We start from the raw sequence: 16,058 nt of genomic DNA, 5'->3' as shown, positions 1-16,058 counted from the left end.
ACAAGTAAAATGTACAAATTTCGAAATTATTAGTGCATCTTCAAGCTAATGATTTTATTCATGCTGCTTCTTTGCTTTCTTTGTTTGCAATATGGCAGCTATTTTAGTCTGTTTACCGTGTTGTACATGGTGTTGATGCTTTTCTTTGCGAGTAGTGGGAAATGCTTGATGAAACCAAAGGACTTTTATGGGATGAATGAAATAACTAAGAGGCTGGAAACACAAGTCTTTTTCTTTATGCATATAGTAAGCTGAGCTGCGTGCAATGGATGGATTGGTTCAACATTTTATGGAAACCAATGTTAGGCAGAGGCATTGGCTCTGGTTTTATGACTTGTACTCTACTTGCCTAATTAATAAAGGAAGTTGATTTGTGTTTCTCATTACATAATGTGGCAACATGAAGTCCAGCACAGGAACATGCCAAAGCTTGATTGACAAATCCAGTATGCAATTTCCAGTTATAGCTCCGAGGGTAAATTACTAAACTCACCTCACCAGGATTTGTCATAATATATCTTTCGGTTTCAACTGATCGAGGAATTAAGGCAAAATCAGATTTTAATATTTTGGATATTAAACTGCGGTTTAATTTGAAATAATAGGGATTTAAAGTGATGAAAATTTATTGTAATAAGGATTAATGCAGCGAGTATTAACAAACTATAAAAATCAAATTAAATTTTAAATAGTAGAGATCAAACTATATGTTTTGGAAAACGTAGTTCTAACAAAAGCTAATGCTTCCTAGCTCAGGATTGTGCACTAACATTAATAGTCTTCAGGCGTTGTAGGAGTTAATTTGTTCTCTTCAATGTTAGATTTCTACTTGTTGGGGATAAATTAAAAATATAATAATTTTGGATTTATTGAAATGAAAATCACCTAAGTGGGGTTTTCAAGTTCTTATTTGCAGAATAATAATAACCAGACCTTCATAAAAAGGGAAAAAGAGATTAAAATTTTTAAGCCTTTTCTATGCAGTAGCCATCTTCCATTTCTATTCAAATTTACTACAATGTCTTCTTTAATCAATTTCCAAACCATTTTGGGCAACAAAATGGGTAATTGTGTCCTCTATTAAATTTAAAATTTTTTAAAGTTATATAGTAATTTTAAACTAAAATTACTTAGTATGCATGAAATTAGAATCGTAATTTTTTTTCAATAGATGTATATATAAAACAGTTCTTCCTCATCTTAACCATCTCCCTCACAGCTTCATCATATGCCTTCTTTTCAGTTTTCACTTTCCTCCCTTCGAAACCGAGCAATTAACCATGGTCATCACTTCCACTCTAATCATCCCATCAACAGGTCTAATCCCTGCAACCTTCATCATGAAGCCTGTTTCCGGTAACTCTAGCACAGGCACTGTCACACCTTACTCCTCCGTGAGGCATAACATAATCCCGTAATATACCTAACAAATTAACGAACGTCGTCTACCGATAACTCATTAAATATACTACAAGCGATTTTAAATCAAATCCAATTCTTTTTAAGATGTAAAGTGAAGTTGAATCATTATTAAAAGTTTTAATTGGAGTTTAGGTCACAAGTTAGAATTTTGATTATTTCGACATTTTGAAAATTTTATAAAAATTTCGACAGAGTATCAACTGTAATTTGAGAAAATAGTTCTTCAAAACTTGTTAAAAATACTCTCAATATGTATTTCAACCACAACCCCAATAATTTCCAACATAATTCACCTCAATTAACACAATGCAACACATTTTCAATAAACCTCATTATCATATAATTTGATGTAATTTATATACAAAAGTCTCAATCGACAGAAAGGAAAACCAAAAATATTATTAATACAAACTTTAAGGTCCAACTGCTCTACTAGTTTAATAGATACATATGAACAAAAATATTTACATCAAAAGAAATTACAAGGGTATAAAATATTATACCCGTAAAAGTCTTCAAAAGATGTTTCTTCGCCACTATAGCAGCTTACTCTGCTGCTTTATTCTTTCCCCTATCTGCGACAATAATAAAAAGTCATCACTGAGTAATTTTACTTAGTGGTGCACAATAACAATTTAAAGTTGTTGAACATAAAAACATGCATCGATAAACAAATATTTAGACCCTTTCACAATCACATTTCATGAAATTGATGTCAATATTTATAATATCATGTTATCAAAATAATTTATAAATTATAGTACTGCCAATCAATAACACAACTTAGGTCATAACATAAAATTTTCAATCAATACCGTGTTGTACACCACGACAAAGCAAACTCAACCCCACTAATCGAAATCAATGAGGGAGGTGGCTAGCTAGCTATATGAGTGCTCATCCAATCTCAACCTCAAATTGGCAAGCCAGAGAGGGAGGAATATAGTCAATCTCAACCCCATAAATGGAGGAGGAACACAATGATATTGCCATGCCAATTGTGAATCCAAAATCAAATTCAAATCATATTGTTCAAACATTTCATGCAAAGCACTAAGCATTTTTCATTCCAAATTTTCATTTATAAAATAGGCAACACAACATTTCTCAAAGCTATAATAAGCACAAATTGTTCACCATATATATTCAAATAAATTTTTCAAGTAGCAAACAAGAAGTCAAAAATTATTATGCACAAATCTCTTATATTAGCCTTGTCTTAGTCCACACTTTTCCCTTCTTTAGAGGGCTCCTTTTCAATTGAAATATATAATTTAAAGTGTTTCAATAATCATTCCTAATTATTTCTTACAATAATTCTAACAATTTAATTTTGTATTTAAAATTTACTTATAAGGTCTTCTAAGTTGAGTTCTTTATATTTAAGATTATGGGGTTACTATTCATTTGATCAATTAGGTAAAATGTTGACTTTTTCATACTTAATAGGTATACTAGTTCTAATTATACTCACATACTACATTTTGGATTACAATTGTGTTGGCATTGATTGCCAATTGAAATTCAAAGCTCCATAAGAGAAATTCCCAATTTTCAGTTTTTGTCTCTAAAGTTTACTATTCTATTAAACCTATCTACAGTGAAAATTGGACTAAACTTTCTTCACCAAAGTTGTTCCTTAATGTCTTAGCTTTAATTCTATTTTTGAATCACTCCATTTGGAGTTTTGTAACTCAAGTTATGCCATTTTTACTAAGATTGGCCGGATTGGTCAAAACCCAGAAATTCTGGGCAAATTAGGGTTTTGGCAGTTTTGGTGAGTCAACTTTGGTTGGTAATTTGACTAGGTTATGGTCAGAATTTGGGTTTGTGTTCTTCATGAAAGTTGTTCTAATATGTCTAAGCTTTTAATTGGTATAAAAATCAGGTCATTTTGACTTTTCTACACCAAGTTATGACCATTTGAACAAGTACTATTTATATGGTCAATTTTGTCCAATGGCAGGGTACCTAATCCGGATTCAACCTAATTTTATACTAACTTGTGGTCAGTTTTAGGGCAAGGTTTCTACATGAAAATTGTTGCTTTGGGTCTTAATTTTCATCTCCAATTGGCCTCACACCAATTGGAGCAACAGAATTTCAGTTATAGCCATGTGAATGAGCAAGGGTCAAGCTGTCCAGATTTGGACATTACCACATTCAAACTTCAATTCAATTCCATGCATTCAATCACACTTATAAGCACACCAATTGACCAATTTAAGCATCAATAATGTCAATTGGGCATCAATTCACCAAAATCCCCAAAGTTTACACCAAAACCCTAATCACCATTCCCTAATTTTTCTAATTGCCACAATTCATAAAATTAAAGTGTACTAATCACATATCTTTAGTCATTTAGATTTGTATACATAGTTAATTGAATTAAAACACAACATTTCCCCTTATTCCCTTGGCTGCCAAAATTTCTTCCCTTCCCAATCATGCATTTTTTTTCCTTCAATTTCAACGATTCTCAACTCAATTAAGTGCCAAATCATGAAAAGAGGAAGAGAAATGAAAGAATCATCACTAACCTCTTGGTTGGCTTTCCAAAACCTTCACTACTCCTTTTCTTTTTACTCCCAAAATGATAAGTAAGCTCTAAAGGTGAATTTTAGTGTTGGGACTTAGGGAATTTAAGGAAGGAAGCTAAGGGATTTCAAGTTTTTCCCACCTTAACAATGGTAGAATGAGAGAAAGAGAGAGAGAAGAGAGAGAGGGAAGACGGCAAGAAGAAGAAGAAGATAGAAATTAATTTTTTTTTCCTTTTCTTTTGTCATTTTAAGTTAACATTTATCCCCAAATTTCTTAATTTAAAATTATAAATTATTATGATATCATCCTTGCATAATGATGATGTCATAATCATTTTAACTTTTGAAATTTTTTTCTTTTTCTTCTCTTCCATACACATCTTTATGTTTGTAATTCTTTTATGAAATTTTAATTTCATACATTTTAATGGATCATTAGGTCAAAAGTCACCTCTAAGGGTGAATTGACTATTTTGCCCCTTATCGGTCTGATCCGTTTTTTCAATAGCCCTGACTTGCTTTCTAAAGTCTGTTTTAATTATTCGAACTGGTTCTCTATTCTTTTCTGTGGTTTTCACGTTACCATTAGCTTCTCAATAACCCTTAGGCCTAGGGTGCCATAAGGTCCCACACGAAATCAGGGTAGCGACTGAGCTCATAGTCACTTTTCGGTTCGGTCACCCATCGCTGTAGCCTCGGTCATTTAACCCATTATGCTTTTTTTTTTTTTCTTTCTATTCCACCTTCATACAATTGCTATTAATTTTTGTTTATGGCTTTTCTAAATGAATTAATTATGGTTCTAAGCTCCTTGACGGTCCGGACCGACACTAGTCAACGGAACAGTAAGATATACAGAACTAATGAACATAGGGGTGTTACAGGCACATGCTCGAATTCGACACTGGGGTTCGCTCCAGTGATGATCCTAATGTTGGCAATGACTTCACTACATTTCTCGTATCTGATCTTTCTTATTCACATCACTTGTAGTGAAATTTTCAAGCTCGTGATCTTTTGCTACCACCTGCTTCAACAACCAATGCCTTGCAGATGCATCAAGCAGGCAAGAAATCGTCCATACAACTCATAACTTGAGCACAACATCAGTTAGAACTTGCTCAACAATGTCTTCTCTCTAGTTGCATCAATATCGGTCTTTGCTTTCTTAACAAGATCCAACACCAAGAACTACACAATTCTTGAGCTTCCTGTCTAACTCTGCCTTCCATTTAAGCAATAAACCAATACCCTCAAAAATCTATATTCCCACCATGAGAAGAAACCTACATGTGCAGAGATTAGTATATTTAAAGTACTTCAAAACTTTATCGAGAGATCAATATGAGATTACCACGATTTCTAGCAGAAAACTTGTTAGGAGCTTAAGTATGGTGATGGAATGTCACACTTAACCTCTCCGTAAGACGCAACATGATCCTGTAGTATATCTAATGAATTATCAAACTTCACCTATCGATAACTCATTAAATACACTACAACGGATTTTAAATAAATTCAATCATTTTAAAATTGTAAAGTAATGTTAAAGCATTATTTAAAAGCCTTTAGTTGGAGTTTATGTCATAAACAAATATTTTGGTAATTATGATTTTATGTAAATTTTATAAAAATTTTGATAGAGTACCGGCTGTAATTTTTTAAAATAGTTCTTCAAAACCTGAAAAGAAAGCACTTCCAATGTATTTTTCTCAAACCCAACTCCAACATTTCTCATTTCAACATAATCTCAACACAGTTCAATAAAACTCATCATCATGACATTTAATTTAATTTACATATACAAGTCTCAGTTTACAAAAAGAAAATCACAAATAATATTATTACAAGCTTTTCAGTACAACTGCTCAATTTATTTCATAAATACATATGAACATAATTTACATCAACAGAAATTACAAGGGTATAAAATATTATACCCGTAAAAAGGACCTCAAAAATACTGTTCTCCTATCACTAACGCAGCTCACTCAGCTGCTCTATCTTTTTCCTTATCTGTAACAGCAAATAAAAGCTATCGCTGAGTAACTTTTACTCAGTGGTGCACAATAAAAGTTTAAAGATGTTGAATATCAAAACATATATCAATAAATGGAGGAGGAATACAATGATACTATCATGCTAAGTGTGAATCCAAAACCAATTCAAAATCAAGTTATTCAAACATTTCATTCAAACATTAAGCAAATTTTCATTTCGAATTTCAATTCACAATTAGGCAACACAACATTTCTCGAAACCCATAGTTAATACAAATAGGTCACAATGCACATCTAACAAGTTTTCAAGTAGAAAACAATAAATCAAAATTTATTGTGCACAAACCTCGTATGAGTCACCTCTAGGCCTTGACTCCCTTTTTCCTTATCTTTTCTGGTCTCTTCTTCTACTGAAACACAAAATTAGAAACGTTGCAATACTCATTTAAACCATTTACCACAATTAATTCAACACTAATTATATGCATACTAAATTTCTTTTATAATTTTCCCCTAAGTTTTGAGCTCTTTGTATGCGGTATGTTGATGGTTACTATTCATTTGACCAATTGGTCAAAGTGTTGACTTTTTCATACTAAATAGGTTTGTTAACTCTAATTGCACCCACATACCATATTTTGGGTCACAATTATGCTGGCATTGATTGCCAATTGAATTTCTAATCTCCCTAAGTAAAACTTCAAAAATTCAGTTTTGGATCACTTGATTGTATTGTTCCATTGGTCTTTCTACAATGGGAATTTGGCTAACTTTCCTTCATCAAAGTTGTTTCTTAATGTCTTAGCTTTAATTCCTTTTTTTGAATCACTCCATTTGGAGTTTTGTAGCTCAAGTTATGCTATTTCTAATGTGGCTGGCCGGATTGGTTCAAACCCAGAATTTTAGATACCATTTTGGTTCTAGCAGTTTTGAGCAATCAAACTTGGTTGACAATTTGACTTGGTTATGGGCAGAATTTGGGTTTATGTTCTTCATGAAAGTTGTAGTACTATGTCATAGCTTTCCAATGTCATAAAAATCAGGTCATTTGGACCTTTCTACACCAAGTTATGACTATTTGAACAAATACTATTTATATGGTCAATTCTGTATAGGGGCAAGGTACCTAATCCGAATTTAACCTAATTTTTCACCCACTTGTGGTCAGTTTTAGGGCAGAGTTTCTATATGAAAATTGTTGCATTATGTCTTAATTTTCATCTCCAATTGGCTCACACCAATTGGAGCAACAGAATTCAATTTATGGCCACCTAAGTGGACCAAGGTCAAACTGTCCAGATTGGGGCAGCACCACCTTCACACTTCAGTCCAATCTATGCATTCAATCACACCCAAAATCACACCAATTGACCAATTTAAACCTCATTTTGGTCAATTGGTAGCAATTTACTAAACCACCAAAATATCCAAATTTCTCATTGGTCAAGAACCCTAATTCATGCAATTGCTTAATTCATGCCAATTTAAACATACCTCTAACATCTATTTACTAAATCAAGCTCGTTAACACCTTTAACATCAACAAGTCCCATAAAACCCTAGTCATCCCATAAAACCCTAGTCATGCTCATGGTGACCGAAATTCACTACTTGCATTTCATGAAAAATTTTCATAACTTCCTAAGTTATTCTACCTCTTTAACTAAAATTTCAACAATATGTAGAGAGAGAGAGAGCTTAAAACTAACTTACCTTAAATTGAGAATTTTCCAACTTCTTCTTTCTTCAAGTTTTTCCTTCCTTTCTTACTCCAATCTTCTTACCAATATCCAAACACAAAGTTTAACCAAGAAAACTGCTAAATTTATGGTTGAATTTTAGGGTTAGAAAAGCTTCAAAATGCTTTAATGGAGGAAAGAAATAAAAGTGAGAGAGAAGTGGAGAGAGAGGGGACGGCAACAATGTTGAAGGAAGCCAATTTTTTTTTCTTTTAAATTTTGTCTCTTTTATTTGTTATTATCCCATAATTAAAGAAATTAGAAATTAAAATTATTAATTGTATCATGCTTAAGTAAGCATGATGATGTCATAAAACTTTTATTTTAATTTTCTTTTCTTTTCTTTTCTTTTCTTTTCTTTTTCTTTTCTTTCCATAGCCCCTGCACTTTAAATCTAATTTTCACAAATTTAATTTTCAACATATTAAGGGACATTTAGGCCATAAGTCACCTCTAAGAGTGAATTGACCGAATTGCCCTTTGCCGGTCTGATCCGTTTTACTAGTAGCACTATATTGCTCCCAAAACCCTGGTTCAATTTTTTGATCTGGTTTTTGATTCTTTTCTAGGGTTTTCATAATATCCTAAACTTCGCAATAATTCCTAGGCCTGCGGTGTCATAAGGTCTCATACGAAATTAGAGTTTTGACTGACCTCGCAGTCACTTCCCGGTTAGGTCACCCATCGCTGTGACCTTGGCTCATTTAACCCTTTATCCTTTGTTTTTCTAAATGACTTAATTATGGTTCTACGCCTTTAGTTTGTCCGAACTGACACAGGTCACTGAAATAGTAAAATGTAAAAGACTATGCATGTAGGGGTGTTACAATTCCCCCCCCCCCCAAAATAAATTTCATCTCGAAATTTTACCTGGTGTCAGTCTCTGAATAGCTGTGGGTGCTGTCTTCTTATATCCTCCTTGCGCTCCCAAGTAGCTTCCTGGCCTGAATGATGGTTCCACAGCACTTTCACTAGTGGTTTCTGCTTGTTCCTCAGCTGTTTTACCTCATATGCCAGAATCTCAATAGGCTCTTCCTCATAAGTGAGGTCTGGATTCACCTCAATCTCTTCAACAGGTAGCACATGAGAGAGGTTTGATCTGTACCTCCTTAACATAGATACATAGAAAATATTATGTATCTTTTCTAACTCTGGAGGTAGTGCCAATCTATATGCCAAAGGACCCACTCTCTCCAGAACCTCATATGGTCCAATAAAGCGAGGACTCAATTTTCCCTTTCTGCCAAATCTCATAATCTTCTTCTAAGGGGAAACCTTGAGGAATACCTTGTCACCCACAGAATACTCAATATCTCTCCTCTTCGAATCAATATAAGACTTCTGCCGGTCTAATACAACCTTGAGTCGATCTCTGATAAGCTTAATCTTCTTTTTTGTCTGCCAAACAATCTCTAGGCCTATCAGCTTCCTTTCACCTACTTCATCCCAACACTGAGGAGTTCTGCACTCCATGCCATACAAGGCTTCATATGGAGGCATCCCAATGCTTGATTGGTAGCTGTTATTGTAAGCAAACTCAACCAAAGGTAGGTGTGTGTCCCAACTACCTTCAAATTCAATCACACTAGCTCATAGCATATCCTCCAATATCTGAATCACTCTCTCAGACTGACCATCTGTCTGTGGATGGAATAACATACTGAAGTTCAATCTAGTTCCTAGGGCTCTTTGCAATCTATCCCAGAATCTAGAAGTGAACTTAGGATCTCTATCTGACACAATAGATACTGGCACCTCATGGAGTCTCACAATCTCATCAATGTACAATGTAGCCAATCTGTCTAGATTGTAGTCCATCCTTACTGGCAGAAAGTGAGTAAACTTGGTTAATCTATCCACTATGACCCACATTGCATCATGGTTCTTCTGTGTTCTCGGAAATCCCATCACAAAGTCCATTGTTATTCTTTCCCATTTCCACTCAGGTACTGGCAATGGGTGTAACAACCCTGCTAGCACTTGGTGCTCTGCCTTTACTTGCTGACAAGTTAATCATTTGGATACAAACTCTGCTATCTCTTTCTTCATCCCATTCCACCAATAATGCTCTTTCAAGGTTCTATACATCATGGTCCCACCAGGGTGCATAGCAAAAGGAGACTCATGTGCTTCCTTCATAATGAATTGTCATAATTCTACATCATTAGGAATGCACATTCTACCCTGGTGCAGCAATAGGCCATCATTATTTACTGAAAATCTAGGCTTCTTGCCATCTCGAGCTTCATCCATTAATTTTTGATATTTTTCATCATTCTGGGCTATCATTTTAATCTGATCAATCAACACTGACTATACACACCATGCAGCTACCATATGTCCTTCACCATTAATCTCCAAACTAGCAAGTAGTGCTTTTAATTCATGCACCAAGTACAAAGGAGAGACTTTTAAACTGGCCATGGTTTTACGGCTCAGAGCATCAGCAACCACATTTGCCTTTCCTGTTTAGTAGTCTATCAAACAGTTATAGTCCTTTATCAGCTCTAGCCACCTCCTTTGTCTCAAATTCAGCTCTTTTTGTGTACCCAAACACTTCAAACTTCTGTATAGATATAACAATTTTCCCCATACAGATAATGTCTCTAGATCTTCAGAGCAAAGACAATGGCAGCAAGCTCCAAGTCATGTGTAGGGTAGTTTCTCTCATATGGTTTCAGCTGGCGTGATGCATAAGCAATGACATTTCGATCTTGCATCAATACACAGCCTAACCCATTATGAGAAGCATCGCTATAAATAGTGTATTCTTTACCCAGTGTAGGTAAAGTCAGGACTAAAGCTTTAGTCAAACATCTCTTTAATTCATCGAAACTTTGTTGGCATTTATCCATCCACTGAAATTTCACATCTTTTCAAAATAACTTAGCCAAGGGAGATGCTAACATGGAAAATCCCTTGACAAAGCGTCGATAATATCCTACTAAACCCAAAAAACTGCAAACTTCAGTAACATTTCTGAGTGGCTTCCAATTAAGGATAGCTTCAATCTTACAAGGATTTACCTTAATGCCTTCAACTGATACAATGTGCCCCAAGAAAGAAATCTCTTTCAGCCAAAATTCGCACTTCGATAACTTAGCATACAGTTGTTTCTCCTTAAATCTGTAGCACAATTCTCAGGTGCTTATCATGCTCCACTGCATTCTTAGAATATACCAATATATCATCAATAAACACAACCACAAATTGATCAAGGTATGGCCTGAAGATAGTGTTCATCAGGTTCATAAATGCAGCTGGAGCATTGGTTAACCTGAATGGCATAACCAGGAACTCATAGTGGCTATATTGAGTTCTAAAAGCAGTTTTTGGAATGCTCTGCTCTTGCATCTTCAACTGATAATAGCTTGATCTCAAATCAATTTTAAAGAACACAGCTGCACCCTTCAATTGATCAAACAAATCATCTATGTGAGGCAGTGGATATCTGTTCTTTATTGTCACTGTTAGTAGTATGCCCTAGAGCATATCATTTAGTATATATCTTGTACATATTTTTATTAATAAAAGGCATTTCCACTTTTCCATTTACATAATATATTTATGTGTAATAGAAAAGGTCCATTGATATTTTGTTAGAAATATTATTCTTAAGTTGTTAAGAATATGAGTGACAATATTTCTAGCACAAAGTATCATAAATAGGTTCACAATCGAGGATACTTCATAATAAGGACATGACTTATCCAGAAAGATTGTATTCATGTTTGTTCCCAAGTTATTTATATGAGATATAAATAAGATGGAATGGTGAGTCTCATGCCATATAACAAACATGATAGGCACTTATAAATGATAAGTAGGACACTTATGACAAGCACATGGAGTTTACTCTTGTCAATGTTTTGTCATAAATCATACATATAATATTTAGACTGAGATATTATCTTGTATATAGGTAGTTTGAGTTTGATCGCTTTCATACTTGTATGGGTATATGGGCATGTGTTGGCTCCTACTAGTTATATATGGAGGTAGGTGTTGATCAAGATGGAATCTGCCTCTAAGTAAATAGAGATAAAATCCTATGTTCATTTAATTGTTCTTGACGTTTCAAGTTGATAGATTTATTAAAAGAGTTTCGATGAGAAAATCTTTTAATCAAGAACTGGAATTAAAAGAGAACATAATATTCATAGCAAATGGAGTTTGACATAAACCATGACTGAGTTGGGATTGAAAGATTCTAGTGCATGGTAACATATGATTATAGGTTCATTTAAGGTAAACCTTATTACTAATTGGGTGGCTATGGCATGCTATGCTAGGTGTTAACCATGGTCTATGAGGTTCATAAAATGATTTAGAGAAATCATTTATGGTAAGAAAGAGTTCTGATGATATTAAGAGTTGATATCATGTCTCATTGCCAATTAGTGATGAGCCTAGTAAGTCACACACATACACAAGTTATCACCTATTTAAATATGATTTAATTAATTAATTAAAGAGTTTAATTGATTAATTAAGTAGGTTTGGTTTGCAATTAGATTGCAAAGTCCCTAGCATGACTTGAAACCAAATCTAGATTATTGAATGTATAATATAAGTTAAATTTATATTTAAAGTGTTTAAATATGAATTTAATTAATGAAAAATTAATTAATAGAGATTAATTAATTAATTAATTTATATTTGATATAAATTAATTAGAAGAAGAAAATAATTATTTTGGGTTAAGAACTCAAAATTAAGACACAGGGGCATTTTGGTCAATTTTAAGTTTGACAAGTGGCACCATGAGATGGTGACACATGGCATAACACATAAGCTTGCCAAATGTTTTTTAATCATGTAAGATGATTAAAATCAAGATTAAATATAGGTTTGACACTTGGCACAATGTGATTGGGTCACTTAAACCTAGAGCTAATCAAAGGGTAACATGTGGCAAGGGTTTAATGTGTTAACCTAGCTATTTAAGTGTTGTTATGAGAAAACAAAATACAACCAGCAGCCACACTCCTTTGTCACGCCACTTTGAGGGTTTTCATCTCTTCTTCTTCATCTCTTATCAATTCAAAGAGATTAGCCATCAATCTCTTGAATTAAGAACACTAGAAATTGTTTCTAGTGTCATCTTTAATCTCTTAAAAGGCAGAACTTGATTTTCTAATTAATAGAAAAAGCTTTAGAAGCTATTCAAGGGCTGCCATAGGTGTTCTTGGTGTGGACAAGCTAGAGGGACAACATCCGTGTCCCAAGACGAATCTCAAATATCAAGAGGTTAGTGTAATCGTTCTTGATTTAATCTAGGGTTCTAAAATTAATCTGATTAATTTTAAAATCTTAAATGACAAATACAGATTCAAAAACATATTAAAAGAGTTTTAATATGTTGTTTATCATTGAAATCAAATAGATAAAAATAAATCTTGCATAATGCATATGACCCTAGGTGAAAATTTTTGAATTCAATGGTATAAACTTGTGTTTTTCACGCTTCCATTCCTTCAATTGGTATCAGAGCCACTATATTTGCCATTTAGATTGATGTTTATATGATTTAATTGTGTGTTTGATCATGAGATCAAGAGTTTATTGCTGGTTGCAAAGTCAAAGTGGCGGCACAAATGATGAACACCATGGTGCGCATGGTTCATGCATCACAATGGTGTGCAAAGGTAAATGGATGGTGAATGTGCAATTGTTGTATGATTTAGGATCCATTTTATGTCTAATTAAATTGTTTAATTAGAATTTTTATCACACAATTAAATTATGATTCAAATCAGAATTTTAAAAATTGTTTGAATGTGATTCAAATCTGAATTTTAAAAATTGTTTGAATGTGATTCAAATCTGAATTTTAAAAGTTGTTTGAATGTGATTCAAATCTGAATTTTTAAAGTTGTTTGAATCATATTTAAATCTGATTTTTTAAAATTGATTGAATAAAATTCATATCTGATTTTTTAAAAAATATTTGAATGTGATTCAAATCTGATTTTTTAAAAAATGTTTGAATGTGATTCAAATCTGAATTTTTAAAGTTGTTTAAATGTGATTCAAATCTGAATTTTTAAATTTGTTTGAATGAGATTCAAATATGAATTTTTAAATTTATTTGAATCATATTCAAATCTGAATTTTTAAGTTGAATATGAGATATTCAATTTAATTTAAGTATGTATGTTTTATTTAATTGTTAAATAGTGATATGCATGATGGATGATCATGGACTATAAAAGACCAATGTGATTGGATTTATTTCTTTTATGTTTCTTTGGGATTGTAAATTAATTAATTTATTTTAATTCATTTTGGGCATGTATTATCAAGTTTGTAATAATTTTTGGGTTGTAATTTCATTTATTTAAGTTCTTGTAAATTCGCCTTGGTATGCCAAGGATTACCATGTAATATTGGATTGCAAGAAGTTCAAGGAGGTTAAGAGCATTGGTGGGACCAGTGGGAGGAATTCAAGATCAAGTGTTGATTATGTACTCTTCAGCAACTCTTGTAAAATGAATGAATGAAATGCACCTAGGAATGCCCTGATTCAATTCTTGGTGGCTAATTGAATCCTTAGAAAGTCTATGATCATACCATATTTACTGCTTATCCATGAATGCATGAGATGTATGGGAATGTATGCAATTATATGATATATGCATGCTAAATGGATAATGTGCAAAGTGAGACCTTAATAGTAATTAGAATGACCATAAAATCTTCCAAACAAATGATTAAGTTGGAAATGCTATAATTAAAGTAATTATAACATAGGCCCTCCATTGGGGCAATTATTTAAAGAAATTTTAAATAGTTGCATGAGATGCAATTAATTTAAGAGATTTTCTTAAGAATAATTGTTAAGCATGAGATGTTGTAAATATGTAAATGGTTTAGTGGCCAATATTGGATGTACCTGAGGACATTAAAATTATTTGCATAATTGCTCAATGGGATCAACTTAACTAATGCAAGATAAGTCAATAATGAATGTACCTGAGATTTTGAGCATTAGGGGCTAGGTAAAGGATTGAACCTCACATGAGATGTGATGGGCAAGGAGTTGCTCACTTATAGTTTATTATAATTCCAATAATGGATGTACCTGAGGATGATCAATAGAATTATAAGAATTCAATCACCCACTAGAAATCCATCCAACTAGGATTTCTGTTTTCTACTTTGGAAGTGTAGGATTCGTTAAGTTAGTGGGATGACCAATTTGATTAAAATACCATAATCATTTTGGTTAATTACATGATATATTTACTAATTAATCTGGTTATTTTCTACAGTTAATTTTTTGATAATAATGAGCACAGAACAACCACCACCATCCAATATCCTTGCAAGCATACTTGATCAAAATAGGTTGATAGGACTTAATCTATCTGATTGGCAAAGAAATTTGAAATTTATCCTGAACCTTGAACATATAGGATATGTTCTTGATTCAAATATTCCTGGTCCCTTACCTCCAGAGGCCACTCAAGAGGAACATGAAACTTTGGATAAGTGGAAGGAGCATGATATAAGAGCTAAGTATTACATGCTTGCTTCTATGAGTAATGAGTTACATGAGGAATGCTAGGTATGAGATATCTAGACACTATTCCGTATGAGGATGTCCGAGGGAATGTTGGGGATCATGTCCACAAGATGATTTTGGAACATCTTGACTTTAACATGGATTTCCAACTGATTTGATCCTTGATCCCTTCGAGTCTTTTGGGAATTTTGTGACAAATTTCCATATGACTAAACAGAATGCACCTTAGCTGGTTTACTCAACAGTTATTGCCCAAAAGAATATGCGCAATAAAGGAAAAGAGGTAGCTTTGGTTGCATCTTCTTCGGAAAGTCCAACAAGAAGAAGGGCAATAAGAAAAAGAAACCTCGATTCTGGTCCTTCCAAGAAAATAGCTAAACAGAAAAGGAAGACTAAAGCTGATGGAGGCAAAGGAAAGTGTTTCCACTGCAAACAGAAAAGTGTTTCCATTGCCAGTAAGAAAGTGTTTCCACTGGCTAAAGTATAGCAATCTAAAAGAATGTAATGCCATGGTGAAAACCAACTCAAGTTCAAAATATATTTAGCACTTAAGGTTATGTCATGTTGCAGAAGATAGGATTACAAAATTGGAGAAAATGGGAATTCTATCCTCATTGGGCTCTGAGCCTACTCCAACTTGTGAATCTTGCCTTCAGGGCAATATGACTATATCACCCTTTGTTGTGAAAATATTTTGGAGCTAATACATAGTGATGTATGTGGTCCATTTAAAGAAATGGCTAGAGGAGGTTTTCATTATTTTATTACCTTTACTGATGATAAATTAAGGTTTGGGTATTTGTATTTGATGAAATACAAACATGAA

The 16,058-nt window shown here is 33.3% G+C and overlaps 1 pseudogene; it reads right to left on the bottom strand.

Annotated features, from left to right (window-relative positions):
* Window positions 1-1,145: 1,145 nt before the first annotated feature.
* On the bottom strand, window positions 1,146-9,204 carry LOC131182807 (F-box protein At4g18380-like; annotated as a pseudogene).
* Window positions 9,205-16,058: the final 6,854 nt, after the last annotated feature.

This window comes from Hevea brasiliensis, chromosome 9 (genome assembly GCF_030052815.1).
Source record: "Hevea brasiliensis isolate MT/VB/25A 57/8 chromosome 9, ASM3005281v1, whole genome shotgun sequence".
Classification (NCBI taxonomy): Eukaryota; Viridiplantae; Streptophyta; class Magnoliopsida; order Malpighiales; family Euphorbiaceae; genus Hevea; species Hevea brasiliensis.
The sequence above is the reverse complement of the archived record's forward strand: the minus strand, read 5'-3'. Positions and strand labels throughout refer to the sequence as shown.